The 20,352-nt window shown below is 53.0% G+C and overlaps 1 protein-coding gene across 1 annotated transcript in view; it reads left to right on the top strand.

Annotated features, from left to right (window-relative positions):
• Positions 1–20,352, top strand: part of LOC139605317 (uncharacterized) — an 850,331-nt gene that overhangs the window by 55,193 nt on the left and 774,786 nt on the right.

The raw sequence follows: 20,352 nt of genomic DNA, 5'->3' as shown, positions 1-20,352 counted from the left end.
CTGGCCCTAGGGTGTTGTTGTTCTATTTCTCTAGAGGCTCATAATGATATTATCAGACTTTTAAAGTCCATACTTCTTTAGTGCATTCTCATGGCTGCAGATCTTCACTGCACAGACGTTCTTCTGCATGCAATTCTCTCTCAGGTCAGGACACCTCCAAGGCTCTCCCTGACTGGCTAACCCTCCCCCTTTTATCTCAGTTATCTTCATTAGTCACAGCTGCAGCCTAATTATGGACATCGCAGCTGCAGCTTATCAAAGGCAACCAAGACCTCCGGGGCAAAGCCTCTATACAGATATTTAAAAACATTTCCTCTACTATACTGGGTGACACGGGGACCCTGCCAGGGGGTCCCTGTCCCCCTGTGCCACCCCCAGGGCCCCAGCCCCCCGTCCCCGTGTCAGGCTCTGGGGTTGATCTCGTGGAACATCCTCTGGGGGAGGCTGCGGCGCCGGGGGTGGGGGGACCCGGGGGGACAGGGGACCCTGCTGTGCACGAGCAGGGTTGGACTGCTCTGGGGGGAACTGTGAGGGGGGCCGGGGCAGAGTGACCTCCCCAGTGACCTCACACAGCCCCTGTGAATGTCACACAGCCCCTGGGATGTCACACAGCCACCTGTGATGTCACACAGCCTCCTGTGATGTCACAGCCCATGCTGGGATGACACAAATCCCCCTTGTGATGTCACAGAGCCAATGCTGGGATATACTCTGTGATGTCATACAGCTGTGATGTGATTGAGACAGAACAATCTGTGACATCACAAAGTCACCCTGTGATGTCTCTGTCTCTTCTGTGATGTCACAGCCTGTTCTGTGATGTTACTCAGACACCCAGTGATGTCACAACCCCCTCTCTGATGTCACAGAGCCACCCTCCATGATGGCAGAGTCTGCTCTATGGCCTTATACCCTACTCTATGATGCCACAGCAACCTCTGTGATTTCACAACCCCCTCAGTGATGTCACACGAGCCTCTCTGTGGTGTCATACTGCCACTCTGTAATGTCACAGCACACGCTTTGACCTCACAGCCGGCTCCATGATGTCATAAAGCCATGCCATGATGTCACAGCCTGCTCTGTGATGTCACACAGTCCCCTCTATGATGCTGTAGCTGCTTGATGACCTCAAACCACAAGCTCTGTGATGTCATAGCCCAATCTGTGACCTCACACAACCCACTCTGTGCTGTCACACAACCCCTTGCTGACATCCCAGCTGCTCTGTGCCTCCATGACACAGGCACAGAGGAGCTGCTGTGACACAGCCCCCTCTGGGACATTCCACAGCCCCCGCCAGTGCTGACCCCCTGGGAGCTCAGTCTGTGCCCTGCTGGTGTCCCTGAGGGGCCCTGGCAGTGCCCCAGCCCTGCTGGGCTGTGCACAGGAGCTGCTCCTGGCCAGAGCTGTCTCTCTGCAGCTCTGCTGCCCTTGCCAGGAGCTGCCTCTGGGCCAGGAGCCTGGCCCAGCTCAGCAGCACAGACACAGCAGAAGGATTTGAATAACCCTCTGGGGCTTTGGTGCTTTTTGCATCAGACTCATCAGTGCCTCAGAGTGTGCTCAAAAACCTCTCAATGATTCAAAGTCAGATTGAAACATGGCAGTTTCTTGTACTTTAAAGAGATCCGCATGAGGAATATGACTGACAAAATGTCCCCAGGTTCCAGGTAGAGCAGAACACTGGAGGCACTGATGACAGCTGGGGACAAGCAAGGGAAACGTGTCTCTGGTGCTGGGCAAAACTGGATGTGTTTCAGGAATGCAAAGGGCCAAGGCCTGAGCCCCAGCCCCTGGCCAGGCAGATCCTGTCCCTCCCTCATTGCTCAGGGCTCTTGTCGGGATGGGCACTGGGATGTGGGGATGTGCAATGCCAAGGGCAGGAGCATGGGGCGGCCCCTGCCAGGCTGCTGAGCAGGGACAAGGAGGCAATGAGGCCCCAGGCCTGCAAGGGTCACTTGTCCCCTGCTGGCCTCAGGCCCAGGGCCAGCAGCCATGGCCAAAGTGCTGCAGGTGTTGGCTCTGGCAGGGCTGTCTTGCAGCTGCTGCCCATGCCTGTGCCCTGTGCAGCCCAGGCTGTCCTACGGTGTCCCTGCCCTGCGCCTCTGTCCCTGCAGGCTGTGGGCATCCCCCGGCTGCCCCACCTGGCTGGGCCCTTCCTTTGCTGACAGCTCTGCCTCCTGCCTGCCTCTGCCTGCCCACACAAAGCCTTGGGCTGCTCCAGGCTCCTGCTGGGGCACGTGTTGCACCACAGCCCTGCCCTGCCAGGGAAATTCCTTTCTGCTGCTGCCCAGTTGGGGCCTCCCCAGCTGCCCTTGCTGCCATTATTTCCTTCTCATGCTTATATGCTCTAGGAAGAAAAGCTCCAGCCTCTCTGAAACCACCCTTCAGCCCCTGCCAGGCTACTCCTGTTCTGTCCTCAGTCTCCACCCTACTGAGCCCAGAACCTGCAGCCTCTACCTGCTGGTTATGTGATAAGGCCTCAAAACCCCATCTTGGAAGATGTTTGAGTCCTCTCCAAAGTCTGTGAAAATTGAAAAAAAACTGCCAAAGGTATTTTCTTACAAATTTTGCAGTGGCAGAACAAGGGTCCATATGTCTAAAGTGAATGAGTCTGGATTTCCATTTGTTAGAAGGAGAAAATAATTTACAATGATGAGAGTGGCACAAAACTGCAAGTGTTTTTGCAGAGAGGTTGATGCACCATGCCAGGAATTGTCCAGGAGCAGGAGCTTTGTGCAACCTGACCCAGTGAAACCCTCTCATCCCAAGGATGGAATTCCTGTAGTGTGGGTTCTCTGCTCTGCTGGGTGCCCTCACAACGCTTCTGGCCAGAATGTCTGCTGAGGGCAGCCAGGCTGCTGCAGGGGCAGTGACCTGACAGCCATCACCATGGCAGTCCTGTCCCCTGGGCCTGGCTGTGCCCTTTCCTCTGCCCCTGCCTTGTCTCTGCTGGCATGAAGAGTTTTGTCATTAATATCTTGTCCCCAAGGTGCTGGGGCCAATGGCTTCCCAGTCAGGCTCCTGGAGCACAAGTGGCTTTTCAGAGGCCAGCCAGGAATGAGCCCTGAGGCAGCAGCTCTGCAGTGGTGGCCACCAGGCCGGGCTGCCAAGGGAGGCTCCTGGCCATGGCCTGCAAGCAGCTGCTGCTGCCAAGGTGCCTTTGGTGCCTCAGGCTCTCCCTGGCACAGCTCCCAGCACGGCACTCTGCCCTTGTGCCCAAGGCCTTCCCTGTGCTGGGGCTGGCCTGGGCCTTTTCCTGCAGCGGGACCTGCCCTGCTGATGGCACAGGAAAGGCAGTTCCTGCTGGAGCAGGAGGCTCTGCCTGCAATGGGCTTCAACAGCTCCAGCAAGGCCCTGCTGACTTCAAAATTGCTTCCTAGAGCAGAAGATTCTAATGGTTAGAGCTCCTTTGCTGTGGAGGAAACAACTCTGATCAAGATCTTTCTCTCTGATCATGATCACAATCAACCTGAGCTGTATTTCTAGAAATCTGTCTGGTATTCAATCATGAACCCAGTGGGACAAATTGCATTAAAGTTCAATTCCCCCTGTCCAATCTCTTGTACCTTTGACAAAGTCTGGGGCAAGCATTGGATCCAGCCGCTGCCAGTCTCCTTTCTGAGAAGGAATTTTAGAAGTTAAGGGGTCCTGCAGGGGTTTTGGGGTTCTGTGGTGGCTCCTGGGTGTCATTTCTCCATCTCACGTCTCAGCAGGAGTTTCTCCAAGAAAGAAACAAAGCTTTTGCCTGAAGCTCCCACTCTGCCCATGACAGGAACCCCTGTGAATGTCTGGGACATCCTGGCTCTTTGGCAGCCTGGAGACTCCTGGGATGTCACCGTGGAGCCCTCATGAGTGCCTGTGACACATCAGTGCCTTTGCAGCCCAAGGTGCCCTGGGATGTCACCATGGAATGGCTGTGACTGCCTCTGACCACAGGGCTCTTTACCATCCCCAGAAAGCCCTGGCAGGTCTCCATGGAGCCCCTGTCTCTGCCTGTGACATTCCAGTTCTGGAACAGCCTGGAGACTCTTGGAATGTCCCCATGGAACCCTTCTGAGTGCCTGTGGCAAATCGGTTCCTTAGCAGGCAACCATCACCAGAATCCATTGCTATGCTCAGTTTCCGTGGCAACCATCACCAGGCCCCCTGTTGCTGTGGTCAGTTTCCATGGCAACCATCACCATCCCCCTGTGTCCATGGTCAGTCCCCTGGGCAGCTCCATGGAGACCCCATGCCAGGGGTGGTTTCCATGGACACCAGCTCAGGCCTGCAGCCAGAGCCTGTTGCCATGGCAACCATATCCAGTCCCATCCCCAGGCTCATGGGATCCCAGAAGCACAGAATTGGCGGAGCTGGGAGGGACCCATCAGGATCCTCCAGTCCAACTGCTGGCCCTGCACAGGACACCCCAACAATGCCAGTCTGGGCCTGGCAGCACTGGCCAAACGCTGCTGCAGCTCAGAGAGCCCTGGAGCTGGGACCCTTCCCTGGGGAGCCTGGCCAGGGCCCCAGCAGCTTCTGGGCAAAAACCTTTTCCTGACATCCAACCTGAGCCTGCCCTGACTCAGCTGCAGCCGTTCCCTCCACTCCTGTCCCTGGGCACCAGAGGGAAGAGGTTCCCACAGCCCCAGCCAGGGACCCGCTCCCAAGGCTGCTGCCATGGCCACCAGGGCTGGCACCAGCTGGGATGCTCGGTCTCCATGGGCTGGGGTTTAGGAATGGGATTCCCCAATTTCCTGCTCCCGCTAAAACCGCGCTGACGCTCGCTGCCCTCTCACCTCCCTTGGGAAGCACAAAAGGCAAAGATCCCGGGCTGGGATAAGAACAATTTATTGGGAACAGCAACCAGATAAGGAACAAACAGGAACAACAACAACATGGATAACAGAAGGGATAAGAAAAACTTTTTGCAGGGAAAACTACAACACCACCGACTGTCTCTTCCCAGCCATGTATTTCCCCCTGCCTGGAAAGGACACCCTTCTCCTCACGGCAGACAGAGAGAGTCTCTTTCCTGCCCCTGGAAATGACCTGAAGTAGGAGTGAATGTAATGACACAGCCATGGCCAGACCCTCATAACCTTGGGCCCACATCATGTCATTGGCAGGGGCAGGAAAAGGGACAGGTATCTTCCCAGCATGGATCACAGGGAACGTAGATAACCAGGGCTCTTTCCAACATGGGACCTCCAATAGGGGATGATGCTGGAGCAGTGCACAAAGCTCTTCCTGCAGTTGGGGCATTTGCAGGGCTTCCCTCACTGGTGCTTCCATTGGTGTCTGGTCAAGTGAGAGTTATGGCTGAAGCTCATCCCACATTCCCCATACTCATAGGGTTTCTCCCCGGTGTGGATGTACCGGTGGGTGATGAGGTGGGAGTTTTTCTTGAAGCCCTTCCCGCAGTCAGGGCAGCGGAATGGCCTCTCCTCTGTGTGAATCCGCTCGTGCACAAGGAGATGGCAGCTGGTCCAAAACCTCTTCCCACACTCAGGACACTCATAGGACCTCTCCCCAGTGTGGATCATCTGGTGGACACTCAGGTCAGAGCTGCAGCTGCAGCCCTTCCCACACTCCCCACACTTGTAGGCCCATTCCCCAGTGTGGATCATCTGGTGGCGGATCAGGGTGTTGCTCTGCCTGAAGCTCTTCCCATACTCCAAGCACTTGTAGGGCTTCTCCCCATTGTGAAGCTGCCCATGGGCCACCAGCTCTGAGCCCTGGCTGAAGCTCTGCCCACCTTCCTGGCTCAGGGTGGGTCTTTCCTCCTCAGAGCACCCTGGGCTGAGTTTGGTGACGCTCCTCCTGAGGGACCTCTGGGACTTGTCCTCCCCATTGGATTCCTGTACAGTAGAGCTGCTCAAAATGGCCTCTTCCATGAGGTTCTGCTGCAGGGATTTGTCCTCCCTGGTCTCCATCCTCAGCTTCTTGTTTGGAGGATGAAGGACAAGGTCAGGATGGGATTTGCCTCTGTGCCACAGGGAAGGGGAAGGAGATCCCCCCACTGATTCCCCGGCAGGACGGCATTGGCAGAGGGGCTGTCCTGCAGCTGGGGGCCATGATGGGCTGGGAGATGGAGCAGGAGAGAGGGGGAAAGGAGCACTGACTTCCTCCTCACCTACCTGGGTGTCCTGGGACATTGTCTCAGTTTGAACAGACAGGTGTCTGCTAAAGAAGGCAAGAGCCTCCCTTGAAATGGAAAATGTAAACCCTCTCCCTCCAATTTACTAGAATTTTGAAATTAAGGGTATCTCAGGCAAAAGTATGGGAATAGGAATAACAGTTATTGAACTAGGAAAATCTTAAAAATACAAATGCTGTTTTACAAAAAAACCCCACTCACCAGATCAGAATACGACGTGACACCCTGCGGGTCAGGCTGCTGGTAGCAGTCCTATGAAATGGTGGCTGCAGAGCTCCTGCAGTGACAGATGTGGTTCTGTTAGGATCCTGTAGAAGGGTGGAGTTTTCCTCTGAAGGTCCAGTGGTGGTGGTGTTGGGCCTGGTCTTCCTCTGGGAATCCTGTGGAGAAGAAAGCTGCTTCTCTGAGAATCCAGTGGGAAGAGGCTGATGTGGTGTCCCAAGGATGCGGTTATATCCAGGAACGAATGCTTGGCTCCTCCCCCTGGGCGGAGCATCTCACAATGGGATGATGTGGTTTTTATCAGTCATGCAGTGACACTCAATGGCCCATTAAGAGAAGATATTTCCCAGAGGATGGATTGGTTGTGGAAGAGATAAAGAAAACTGCCCAATTAACAGAAGATAAATGCTCCAGTTCTAACAGATGGGTGATGATCCCACAGCCTGTGAATTCAGGGAGTGCTCAACATCATGGTTCCTTCTCCTTTCCCTGATCCTCCTTTGTCCCTCCTCTTCCTCCCACTCCTCATCTTCACTGCCTCCTCCTCCTTTTTCTTCCTAAGCCAACCTCCTTCTCTTACTTCCCTCCCTTCTTGCTCTCCTTCTTCATCCAAACTGGGCCTTGCTGGGGACCCTGGCTGCAGACTTCCAGCCCTTGGGGTTCCTCCCAGGAGATCCGGAAGGGGTGAATGCAGAGAGGGCTGGGAGATCCCAGGAGTGGCTTCACTGGGAGGGACTGAGCTGTACTGGGATCATACTGGGATCAAATGGGCAGTGACTGGGATTGCACTGCATTTGTACTCACATCATACCAGGATCATACTGGAACTGAGTAGGAGCCTGCTGGGTGCAATTGTGACCCTGTTGGAGGCAAATGGGATATACTGGGAGCAAATGGGATCATGCTCTGGGTGAGCAGGAGCAGCTGTGAGCAAGTGGGATCATGCCAGGAGCATGTGGGAGAACTGGGAGTGACTGGGTGCATGCTGGGGGTCATTGGAAACAACTGGGCTTCTACTGGGATCATGCTGGGAGTGACTGGGAATATGCTGGAAGGAACTGGGATACACTGGGAAAGACTGGGAAACACTGGAACAAAAGTCAGGGTGAAAGGCAGCAACTGGAACCATGTGGGGCACAAGTGGTTCCTACAGGCAGCAACTGGGACCACACCGGGGTCATCACTGGATCATACTGGGACTGACTGGATTAACCCTGGCATTGTCTGAGAGTGACTGGGAACACACCATGCACATCGTCCCTGGACTGGGGGTGACTGGGAGCAACTGGGAGCACACTGGGAGCAAATGGCATCATACTGGGACTGACTGGGTTGATCTAGCTGGAGGCAACCAGGACCATCCTGGGAGTGCTTGAAAGTAACTGGGATTATTCTGGGACCATACTGGGAGTGCTGCCATGTGACAAGGATCATACTAATACATAAAACTTCAATAGTCAATGTGAATTTTATTTCTATATCTTTGATTTTAAAGAAGGCCAGCAAGCAGCGCTGGTTGGCCGGGGAGTCACCGCTCCACTCACGGCACAAACCACTTACAAATTCAGTAAAGTATATATATACTGTTTTTAAGCATAAAAAAGCAGTTTCCAGTGTGCTTGTTTAGTGGAAATGAGTAAATATCAATCAGCTGGAATAAGCAATTTCATCATCTTTCCAGGTGGTTGTTGGCTTCCTGTCCTTCTTGTGCTTGTCTGGAGCGAGGCCCCTTCACCGCTGTCTGCTACATGATTTTGTTAAGCTTTTTATTACACATAAGCATTTAGTCGCAGTGCAGTCCCCTTAGCTTCACCACAACTTCCTCTATTTTATTCTAAGCATCAGTCATCTTGCTACCTCATCTCTTTACCATACTTCCCCTTGTTCAAAGCTTTGTTTGGCTATAGAAAGTTTCATAAGCCTTCTTTGTATCTATCCCAAAGAATGCATCCATTTTCCTCACAGCAGATAAAAGCATTTGCTGATTCCATTGCTGATTGACACAAATCACAAAAACATTTTGCACAGTATTGCTCACCAGATTGATGATGTGGGGATCTACCTCCCTCTCCTGTAGGGCATGTAGAACGTGCTGCTGGCTTGCGGTGTCAAAAGCCTTGGCCATGTCCACAAATACAACAGCCAGGGGTTTGTGTTCTCCTTTTGCGGACTGAATTCTAGTTTGCAGGAGTTTCAGGTTTTCGGAGCATTCCACTGCCCTTATAAAGCCTCTTTGCCTTGGGTTGAGGGGGCAAGCCTTGGTCAGTTTGGCTGTTAAAATCCTGGAGAACAGTCTTAGCAAGATGGAACCGATCAGGATGGCTCTCCAGTTGTTAATGTCCTTTAGGTGCCCTGCTTTGGTTGACTTAGGAATCAAAACAGTCCTGCAACCCCTCCCCATGTCTGGGATTTTTCCTGATGTTAACCATAAGCTGAAGATCTCCATGGTCCAGGAGTACTCTGGATCCATCTTCTTGATGTCTCTTAGAGTAATCCTGGACTGGGAGCCGAGTTTTTGCTCATCTCCTGCACATTTTTCTCAATTTCTTTTGCCATAATTAACTCTCTGAAAGCACTAATGTTGGCTTTCCCATTAATTTGGTGTTGCCGCCGCTTGGGGCGTGGCATCCCAGGTCGAGGACGGCTCGGTGGCAGCGCCTCTGCCACACGGACCAAGCACGCACACACCAATGTGGTGGACGGTAACTGGCGTTTATTAACGGTTAGGCAGGGTCATTTATAACAGGGGTTAATGGTCAACAACACGTGGGGCTAAGTAACGGTAAAGGGGAGGGGTTCTGTCTGCCCGTAACAATGCGAGATCTTGGGGCCAGTCCCTCATCTCCCACAATTTGGAAGTTCCCAAGGCTATCAAATGTTCCAGGTGTTTCCCATCAGGCTTTAAAAACTGAATAAAGTTTGATGGGTGGGATTTCACAGGACAAACACTCTTTGTCATTCAGGATAATTTTAGCAAGTTTTCCCCTATCTAGATGGAACAGGTCTTAGAAGCAAAGAAAATGATCTTTCTTAACTGTTCTTCTTTTCATCCACTTTTGAAAAGGTCTTTTTGGTCCTTTTTCCTGGCTCCCCATTTTTCTCTTATCTTGGGTTGCTGTTCTTATCTGGCTGATTAATTCAAGGCATCAAAAGCATTCCTGTGCTGATTGATTGTTGATTGCATCTCCTTATCATCTATTAAGTGCTTGAATATCCACAGGAAGGTGTGAATTGTCCCAGCTGATAGCCATTCACTGAGGGTTCTGAGATAATGGGCCTGCAGCTCCCCCTCCCTCTGTCACTTGCTGTTTCCCAGCTGTTGTTATCTTTATCAGGGTGGTGACTCATCTTGGGATCTCTTTTCCTTCCAGCAGCTGCTCTCCCAGGCATCTGACTCCTCCCAAGATCTTTATCCAAGTCCATTCGCAGGCCCCCAGCTGCTCTCCTGGTTTCATGACTCATGCCAGGTTCCTTATCTACATCCTCAGCTGGTTTCCTGGGCAGCAATCTCCTTTAGTCCCTGATTTCTTCAGCTGTTTTGCTTGTGATGTGTGTCCTGCAATGAGTTTATTGATGCTTTTGTTGCCCTCAAACTGAGCCTCCAATCTTACCAGTAGTTCTTCCTCTTTAGTCCAGCATTTTTGGTGGGCTCCTGGGTTGGAAGTCTCTTTTGGGTGGAAAACAGCAACCCTTTCCTGATTTCTAACCAATGAATGTGCCAATCTTTTGTGTTGTCCCAGAGCAATTTTCATCTTGAAGTCTCTGCTGCTCCCCTGCATTTACCAAAGTGACAAACAATACCATGAGAATTACTCTTCTCTTTTCCACATTGAGCACACAGAAAACAAACCCTCCTTATCCCGTGGGCTACCCTCAGATGCTCAATCAAGCCCAACACACAGTTCACCCGGGTACCACAGCAAGGACAAGGTGGATTTGTTATCAGGAGCAGTCACAGTAAGGATGTCTTCCAGTGTCTGTTCCCCGTGGTTCTCTGTCTGAGCTGGGCATGTCGCCGGCTTGGTGTCGTTCTCCGGCTCAGCAGGTGATGTTTCTGGTGTGCCCTCAGTCTCACAATTGCTGTTTCTCTACCTGTTGTCAAGCACAAACGATTCACAGCTCCTCGGAAGGCAGATCTTCAGTCCCACACTTGGCCGTGGTGCAAACTGTTCATAGACCTCAGGCAGCCTGCTCAAACCCTCCCAGCTTGCAGGAAAATGAACACATTCAAAGTTATTCATAAATAAGTCCAATCTATAAAACTCTAAGTTCACCAGAGGAGCCAGTTCACATACTGGGGGGGTGAGATGGTAAATTTTTCAACACTAGGTCTACCCAGATTTTAGACAACAGGTCTAGCTGGTGTTTAGAAAATAAAAACACCAGGTTTACCTTGCAAAATTGAGAGAAGGTGTCCAGTTGTAGACCCTGGGACACCAGGTCACCTAGTTATGTTTAGAGATTTTTTTTTAAAATGGTTCCCCTTTTTATGGCTCCGGATAGTAAATTTGCCACAAGTTTAGGAGAGGTAGAATAAGAAGGACAGAGCAAGGACATAGCAATCTTTTGCCCACTTTAAAATCCTGGAGTCAGATCTTGAGCAAAGAGCCACCCAGCTCTTACTGTTTGTTTCAGGAGGATGACATTTCAACAGGAGGACGTTGAACTGGCCATCCCCACCACCTCTGTGCTGGGGCAGAGATTGACTGGGTTACATTACACAGGGTTTCCAGCAGGACCATGAGGAGGTGCAATCACTGCAGCAATGCCCAGTTTGTAACTATACTCTCAAAAACTGCCTTAAGAGAATCACAGTCGCTCCCGCCTTTTGTCTGCACTTCATTGAATTTCTTCACTTTGACATTCAGAGCACTGGGCAGCAATCCCATCGCATCATCACCCACCTCAGGCCTTTGGGATGCTTTGTTTTAATTAAACAGTCAGATTCCCCTGGTTTGCACCAGTTCTAAGCTGGCTGCTGGGTGCTGGCCAAGGTGGGGCACTGGCCCAGGGACCCCCGCCGGGGACCCTCCCCTGCATGAACTGCTCAGCCAACGCCTTTTCCCAGCAGTTGACAGCAGGGCATGGAGCGACAGATACGGCTTGATCATAGCCAGGTGTTCCACAGCAGCTGGGAGTCTCACAGCAGCCAGGTACAGCTTGACAACAGGCACGGGCAGCTCCATAGCAGCCAGGAATGGCTCCGCAGCCAGGGACCCCCTCACAGTGCCAGGGCGCTCTCCTGCCAGGGCCAGGCACTGTCTCACCGTGGCTGGGCACAGCTGTAGGGGCGCTTTCAGTCACAGCAAAGCACAGAGAGGTGGTTCCAGTGCAGGCAGAGATGGCTACAGGGGCAGCAGCATGGCACAGAGGAGCTGGAATCTCGCAGGGGCCGGGCACCGCTTCTGAGATCTCAGCTGGTGTGGCAGGGCCTGGTGGAGGGGCAGCAAAGCCCGCTCCATGGCCAGGCACTGTCCTGCAGGAGCAAGGCATCTCACAGTGGTGGCGGCTGGGTGCCTTGCAGCGGCTGCAGTGGCAAAGCGCCTCCCTGCTGCTACCAAGTGCTGCTTCTGGGGTTCCAGCTGCGGCAGCAGGGCACAGCAGAGTGGCAGAGTGCCTGTTCAATGTGGCTCTGCAGCATGACGTCTCTCCACCCTCTGGATCAGCAGCAGCGCTCTCCATTGACAACCCGCGCTGGGCTTGGGCGGTTGCGGCAGTTTCTGCCAGCAGGGCAGAACGAGGGGCAGCAGCGGGCACAGCAGCACAGCAGCCAGTCCTTTCAGGTGTCTTGGCAGCCATGGCAGGGCACAGAGGGGCTGCAGGGTGCTCATTTAACACAGCCAGGCTGCTCGGGGCGCCTCCACCACTGACCCCAGGGACGGCACACTCAGCTGGCAGCGCCCTCCCGCCTGGGGCAGCGGCACAGTCCCGGGTGACCAGGGGACATCCTGCTGGGCAAACACCTCCACCGGGGGTGGCAGCACAGTCCCGGGGGCAGCAGGGCACTCCCCGGGCAGGTCACCCTCACCTGGGGAGGCTCCATGGCTCTGCCTGGTGGCCTCCTGGTGGGCTGTGCCTTCTGCACTCATTCTCTTCCCTCGCTCACCCAGCACAGCGTCTGCTCTCCCTGCTGCCTCCCCCAGCACCCTGCTTTCACCGTTAGCCTTGGTGGAGAGCCAGTGAATGCTCCATCCTTGGAAATGTTCCTGCTTGGATGGGCTCTGAGCAACATGGTGGAGTGAAAGATGCCTCTGCTCCCACCCCACAGCAGGCCCTGTGGTGTCAGCTACAGGAGTAGTTGGGGTCTCCTGTAGGATGCAATTCCCCCAGAGAGCAGAGAGAACACAAAGCACCACAGCTGGCAGGAACATCCTCCCATGGAGATGCGAATATTCTGGATCAACAGACTCTGGCTGCCCAGCTTTGCCTCTTTGTAGACGGACACAAGTGTCAGAAGTGACTGAGAACCAGGAGGCCCCACAGTGTCTCTGAGTCCCCTTGGTTCCCTGAGATCACACAGTGTCCATGGTCCCTTTGGTTCCATGAGGCCCCACAATGTCACAAGGATCCCTGGACAACACAAGGCCATGAGATATCTCAATGGATCCTTGGTTCCAACTGTCCTCACTGAGTCACAAGGGCCTCTGGATTCCATGAGACCCCACAGTGTCACAGTGTCCCTTTGGTTCCACAAGCCACAGTGTCACAACGGTGTCCTGAGCATCTTCAGGCACCTGAGTCTCAGGGCATCCCCTCAGTTCCATGAACTCCACAGTGTCACAATGTCCCCTTGGTTCCATTTAGTCCTGTAGAGTCACAAGGATTCCTGGGAACCATGAGGCCCTGAGGTATCACAATGGATGGTTCCATGAAGCCCCAGAGTTTCACAGTCTCCTCTTGGTTCCATGGATTCTACAAGACCCTGGAGTGTCACAGAGCTCCTATAGTCCCATGAGTCTCCAGAGTGTGAACAATGTCCCCAGGAGGCACTGCAGTGTCACAGAGGAGCAGCACTGGAGTGGGCACAGCACCAGGGCAGGTTTGGCAGTGTTCCCATGTCTGTGACACAACAGCAGTGGCAACACCAACGTTCCCCTCTCTATGATACCACAGCACTTCAAGATCAAGCATTCCCCTGTCTGTGACACCACAGGGGTGGCAGCCACAGTGTTCCCCACTCTGTGACACCACAGCTGTGGCAGGACCATGTCCCCCTCTCTGTGACACCACAGCAGTGACAATTCAAACGTTCCCCTGTCTGTCACACAACAAGGGTGGCAATTCCAATGTTCCCCTCCCTGTGACAGAACAGAGGTGGCAGCCCTAAAATTCCCCTCTCTGTGACATCACAGCGATGGCTGCCCCAGTGTCCCCCTCTCTGTGACATCACATCGGAGGCAATCCTGACCTTCCACTCTCTGTGACACCACAGCTGTGGCAGCCCTAAATCCCTTCTCTGTGACACCACAATGGTGAAAGCCAAAACGTTCCCCTCTCTAGGACACCACAGTGGTTGCAGCCCCACTGTTCCTGTCTCTGTGACAACACAGCTGTGCCAGTCCTCGTCCCCCTCTCTGTGACACCAGAGAGATGGCACCCACAGTGTTCCCCTCTTTATGACACCAACACAGTGGCAGAACAAAGATTCCCTTCTCTATGAGAAAACAGTGGTGGCAGCCCCAACATTCCAATCTCTCTGACATCACTTTGGTGCCCAACCCAACATTGCCCTGTCTCTGAAAACACAGTAGTAGCAGCCCCCACATTCCCCTCTCTGTGACACCATTGAGGTGGCAGCCCCAGCATTCTCCTCTCTATGACAGCACCACAGTGGCAGCCCCAACATTCCCCTCTCTGTGACACCACAGGGGTGGCAGCCCCAAATGCTCCCCTGTCTGTGACACCACAGCAGTGACTCCCACACATTCCCCTGCCTGTGACACCACTGCATTGGCAGTCCCAACATTGACTTCTGTATGACACCACAGCGGTGGCAGCCCCAAGATTAGCCTCTCCATGACAAACCAGGGGTAGCAGCCCCAAGGTTACCCTGTCTTTGAGCTCACAAGGATGGCAGCCCCAATGTTCTCCTCTCTATGACATCACTGGGGGCAGTGGAAGCCCCAATGTTCTCCTCTCTATGACAACAAAGCACTGGCAGCCACAGTGTTCCCTTCTATGACTACAGCAGCAGCCACCCCAACATTTCCCTCACTGTGACACCACAGCTGTGGCAGCCCCAGCGCTCCCCTCTCTGTGACACCACAGCTGTGGCAGCCCCATTGTCCCAGTCTCTGTGACAGCACAGTGGTTGCTGCCCGAATGTTCCCCTCTCTGTGACACTGCAGCTGTGGCAGCAGCACTAGAACAGAAGCAGCAGCCGTGGAACACCAGGGGAGCAGGGGAGGAGCAGAGAAGGAGCTGTGGAAAATTGGGAGATGAGCAGTGTTGGAGCAGCAGTGGAGCAGTGGTGCAGGAGCAGAGGAACCGTGCTGAAACAGCACAGCACAGCTTTGGAGCAGCAGTGGAGTAAGCATGAAAAGGCGGAACAGTGGTGGCACAGGAGCTACAGCCATGGAACAGTGGTGGCACAGGAGCTACAGCCATGGAAGAGTGGTGGCACAGCCCCGCAGCTGTGGAGCGGCGCCTGAGATGCCGAAGCTGCGGGACACAGAGCGGCTCCCAGCCCTGTGTCCTGCAGGAGCCGGCCCCGCACACACCAGAGCAATGCCCCTCAGGCTGAGCCAGAGCTGGGGGCACAGGCAGGAATTGCTGCTGGGCTCTGGAAGGTGTGGATTGAGTGCATTTAATGGTGACCTGGGGGTTGATCCTACTCATTGTGGCTGCTTTTGTGCTGTCGGGACCATTCCAGTTCATCTGAAGTCATGAACTCAGGAGAAACTTGGAACAAAAGGAATCAAAGTGCCTTCTGTCCTGCTGTCTTGCTTTGGAAAGACAGGTGCCTGCTAAGGAAGGCAGGAGCCTCCCCTCAAATAGAGAATGTAAACACCCCTGCCTCCGAATTCCTATAAATTTTAAATCAAGAGGCTCTCAGGAAAAACATATTGGAGCAGGAAATAACAGTTCTTTATTGGGGAAGAAAATAAAAGGAGAAAATAAACAATGCAGTAAACTAAAACAGCAATGACAGAACCAGAACCCAACCTGACACCCTGTTGGTCAGGCTGTTGGTAGCAATCCAATTGGAATTGTGGCTGCAGTCCTCCTGCAGTGTCAGGTGTGGGTCTGTTGCAGCAGGGCTCCTGTAGAAAACGGTGGAGTCCCTGGGTGGATCCCATCAGGATCCTCCAGTCCAACTGCTGGCCCTGCACAGGACACCCCAACAATGCCAGCCTGGGCCTGGCAGCGCTGGCCAAACACTGCTGCAGCTCAGAGAGCCCTGGAGCTGGGACCCTGCAGCCTCTGGGCAAAAACCTTTTCCTGACATCCAACCTGAGCCTGCCCCGGCTCAGCTGCAGCCGTTCCCTCCACTCCTGTCCCTGGGCACCAGAGGGAAGAGGTTCCCACAGCCCCAGCCAGGGACCCGCTCCCAAGGCTGCTGCCATGGCCACCAGGGCTGGCACCAGCTGGGATGCTTGGTTTCCATGGGCCGGGCTTCAGCAATGGGATTCCCCAATTTCCTGCTCCCGCTAAAACCGCGCTGCCCTCGCTGCCCTCCCGCCTCCCATGGAAAGCACAAAAGGCAAAGATCCCGGGCTGGGATAAGAACAATTTACTGGGAACAGAAATGAGATAAGGAACAAAGAGGAACAGAAACAATATTGATAACAGAAGGGATAAATAAAACTTTTAAAGGGAAAACTAAAACACAACTCACTGGGTCTTCCTGGCCATGTATTTCATCCTGTCTGGAAAGGACACCCTTCTCCTCAGAGAGAGAGAGAGAGAGAGAGTCCCTTTCCTGCCCCTGGCAATGACCTGAGGTGGGAGTGAATGTAATGACAGGGCCATGGCCAGACCCTTATATTTTTCAATGCCACATCAGGTCATTGGGAGGGGCAGGAAAATTGACAGCTGTCTTCCCAGCATGGATTACAGGGAAAATGGATCCCCAGGGCTCTTCCCAACGTGGGACCTCCAATGGAGAAAGAAGCTGGAGTGGTGCATGAAGATCTTCCTGCAGCTGGGGCACTCGCAGAACTTCCCTTACTGGTGACTCCATTGGTTTCTGGTCAAATTTGAGCTCATGGAGAAGCTCTTCCCATTAAGTGGGACACTTGTAGGGCCTCTCCCCAGTGTGGATGCGCCGGTGGATGATGAAGGTGGATTTTTTCTTGCATCCCTTCCTGCAATCAGGGCAGCAGAAGGGCCTCTCCTGGGTGTGACTCTGCTCATTCAGGCAGAGATTTTTGCTGGTCTGCAACCTCTTCCCACAGGTGGGGAACTCGTAGGGCCTCTCCCTGGTGTGGATGCACCAGTGGATGATGAGGTGGGAGTTTTGCTTGAAGCCCTTCCCGCACTCAGGGCAGCGGAAGGGCCTCTCCTCTGTATGAATGCGCTGGTGGCAGAGGTAATTGGAGCGTGTCTGAAACCTCTTCTGACACTCGGGACACTTGTAGGGCCTCTCCCCAGTGTGGATGCGTTGGTGCCTGATGAGGGCAGAGCTGCAGCTGAAGCCCTTCCCACACTCCCCACACTCGTAGGGCCATTCCCCAGTGTGGATCATCTGGTGGCTGATCAGGGTGCTGCTCTGCCTGAAGCTCTTCCCACACTCCAAGCACTTGTAGGGCTTCTCCTCATCATGAAGCTGCTCATGGACCACCAGCTCTGAGCTCTGGCTGAAGCTCTGTCCACCTTCCTGGCACAGGGTGGGTCTTTCCTCCTCAGAGCACCCTGGGCTGGCTTTGCAGCCCCTCCTCCTCTGGGATCTCTGTGGCTTTTCTTCCCTGTTGGATTCCTGTGCACTAGAGTTGCTCAAAACAGCCTCTTCCACGAGATTCTGCTGTGGGGATTTGTCCTCCCTGGTCTCCATCCTCAGCTCCTTCTCTGGGAGAGGAAGGACAAGGAGAGGATGGGATTTGCCTCCGTGCCACAGGGAAGGGGAAGGAGGTCCCCACAGAGCATCCCTGGCAGTACGGGTTTGGCAGCAGGGTTGTCCTGCAGCCGGGGGCTGTGCTGGGCTGGGAGATGGAGCAGGAGAGAGGGGCAAAGGGGCACTGACTTCCTCCTCACCTGCCTGGGTGTCTCGAGGCTCCTTCCTCTTCCTTGCAGCCTCCTCTTCCATCTGGCAAAGGTTTGGAGATGGGAAATTCTATTTTGGGAAGAAAACAAAGGGAGCACACATTGTCTTTTGTACTGGTTTGAAGGCAAACCTGGGGGAGAGTCTAATTCAGAATTACAATTTAATAAGAAAATTAAGATCAAGGCAATGATACAGATACACTGCCTTAAACAGACAGAGTCAGGATATAACCTGACACCCTGTTGCTGCTCAGGGTGGTGGCAGCAGTCCCATTAAATGGTGGCTGCAGTCCTGTGGGAGTGATGAACGTGATTCTGTCCAAGCAGTGATCCTGTAGAAGGGTCTGGTCTTCCTCTGCAGGTCCAGTGGTGGTTCTGGAGCTCTTGTCCTCTGGGAATCCAGTAGGCAAGCTGCTCCTGGTGTTGCAAGGCAAAGCTTATATCCAGGTAGGAATGCTTGGATCCTCCCCCTGGGCGGAGCACCCCACAATGGGATGATGGAATTTTATCAGTCCTGCAGTGACACTCAATGGCCCATTCACAGAAGATATCTCCCCTGGAGGGCGTTATCAGGGCTGAGTCATGGCAGAGATAAAGAATACTGCCCCACCTGTTTATAGCAGTTGATGAAGATGGGGATTGAAAACATGCATTTGGTTCCATCTTACATTGCAACCTGAAACAGTGGGGTAATCCCTGCTCAGGGGGTCAACACCACCCCCCTTACCCAAACTGGCTCAGGTGTAAAACCCCCACCCCGGGAAGGCCACACACACAGGGGACAATGTCACACTTGCCCTGCGCCAGGGGAGGTCTCTGTCCCTGTCACTCCCTTGCTCTTCCCCCTTTTCTCTTTCTTTCCATCTCTCTCTCTACCTCACATTTACTGTTCAATAAAATCCAGGATTTGGTCTCGTTAGCACCTTAATTTGGATAGAGGCATCTCTCTAACAATTTTCTTAACCAGATTGCAAAATTCTTTTGGCACAGTGAGTTCAGGGCACTGTTCTTTGACCCCAGGTGCCTTTGACAACAGCATGGTTCCCTCCTCTGAGGAGGTTGTGGTTCTCTCTGGAGAAACTCTTGGAAACTCTGATGCAGCTTCCTCTGAGCAACCTATGGCAGAACTGGTGAGAAAAATGGCTGTTGTGGGCCTGGAGTGTAAAGAAATTATTTGGTTGTCCTTCCTTGAAAAGTTTGTTAAAATCACTGGAGGAAAGGGAGCAAATGCTACCAGTGACACTGACAAGGTTCATTCACCCCATGGTGTAAAACACAAGGCTGCCTAAAGTGCTACAAGAAGGCCAGCTCAAGTAGCTAAATTCCCAAATAACTCCTGAATTCCCAGGCTTGGGTTCTTTGCCAAATGTGAGAATCATTATTCTCTTCATCCCTGTCACCTTTGTGACAGCTACTAAACGCTTCCCCTTCCTTTTAATAATATCTGTATTGGGCCGAATTTGCACTTTTCTTTAATTGGAACCTGCCAGCAGCTGAGCTGGAGCTGTGCAGGAACCAATGAAACTTGGAATTGCCACAGAATTGCTTCTATTGTCAGCCGGTGCTGCGGCGGCCGTGGGGCAGAGGGGTGGGAAAGGGGGGTCCACGGTTGCAGTGGAGGAAATGCCGGGGCTGGGGGCTGAGCACAGGACTGAGCACACAGAGATGGTTTGGTTCTTGCTGAGCTCACACTGAACCAAGGCCTGTCCTGCCCCTCATTCAGCCACTCTGGGGAGGGGCTGAGGGTGTGGGGGAGGTTGGGAGGGGACACAGCAAGGACAGGAGATCCCAGTTGACCCCAGGGATACCCCAGACCATAGGACATCATGATCAGTGCATGAAGGGTGGGGAACAAGGAGGAAGGGGGGACATTTAGAGTGAGGGTTTTTGTCTTTCCAGGCAACACTTAGGCAGGATGGGGCCCTGTTTCACCAGTGGGCAGGGCCAGCACCAAAGATACAGAAACCAACTTAACTTAAGGAACAGTGTAATTTAGATAGTGCAAATTTGCAAAAAATTACAGAAGTATTAGATTGGCAAAGCAAATAATCATTAGTCAATAATTCCAAAAGAGAAGATGTTGAAATGAGTATCACACAACTGTCCATTTCTGGCTGCAAGCTCTGGAGATTCTGTCTCTGCCTTCAATCAGAGTTGCATTCCATAACAAGTCCTGGTACCAAATCCTGCTTTCCAAGGCTGGAACAGTGTCTCAGGTTTAGCTGGGTGTGTATTCAATTACCCTCTGTTAAAGGTGGGGCAATTATTATCTGTTAATTGAGCAGTTTACTTAATCTCTTCCACAAGGAATCCTCCCTCCAGGGAGATATCTTCTGTTAATGGGCCATTGAGTGTCACTGATAAAAATTCCAACATCCCATTGTGAGAAGCTCCGCCCAGAGGGAGGAGCCAAGCATTCCTACCTGAATATAATCTGAGGATGTGAACAGGAGTCTGCCTTCTCCCACAGGATTCCCAGAAGAGCAGCTGTCAGCTCCACGGGATCCCATTGGAAGACCAGGCCGATCGGCACCACCACTGGACCTTCAGAGGAAAACTGCACCCTTCTACAGGATCACTGCTCCAACAGAACCACACCTGTCACTGCAGGAGCACTGCAGCCACCATTTAACAGGAGTGCTAACAACACTCTGACCCACAGGGTGTCAGGCCATATTCTGACTCTGTAAGTAATTTTTTAGTACTACTGCATTTCTATTTTTAATTTTTCCACTGAAGAACTGTTATTCCTATTCCCATAGATTTTGCTTGACAGCCTCTTATTT

This window comes from Agelaius tricolor, unplaced genomic scaffold (assembly GCF_023055355.1).
Source record: "Agelaius tricolor isolate 1412-34295 unplaced genomic scaffold, bAgeTri1.0.p SCAF_64, whole genome shotgun sequence".
NCBI classification, from domain to species: Eukaryota; Metazoa; Chordata; class Aves; order Passeriformes; family Icteridae; genus Agelaius; species Agelaius tricolor.
Note: the sequence above shows the minus strand (reverse complement) of the source record. Positions and strands in the feature narration are given on the sequence as shown.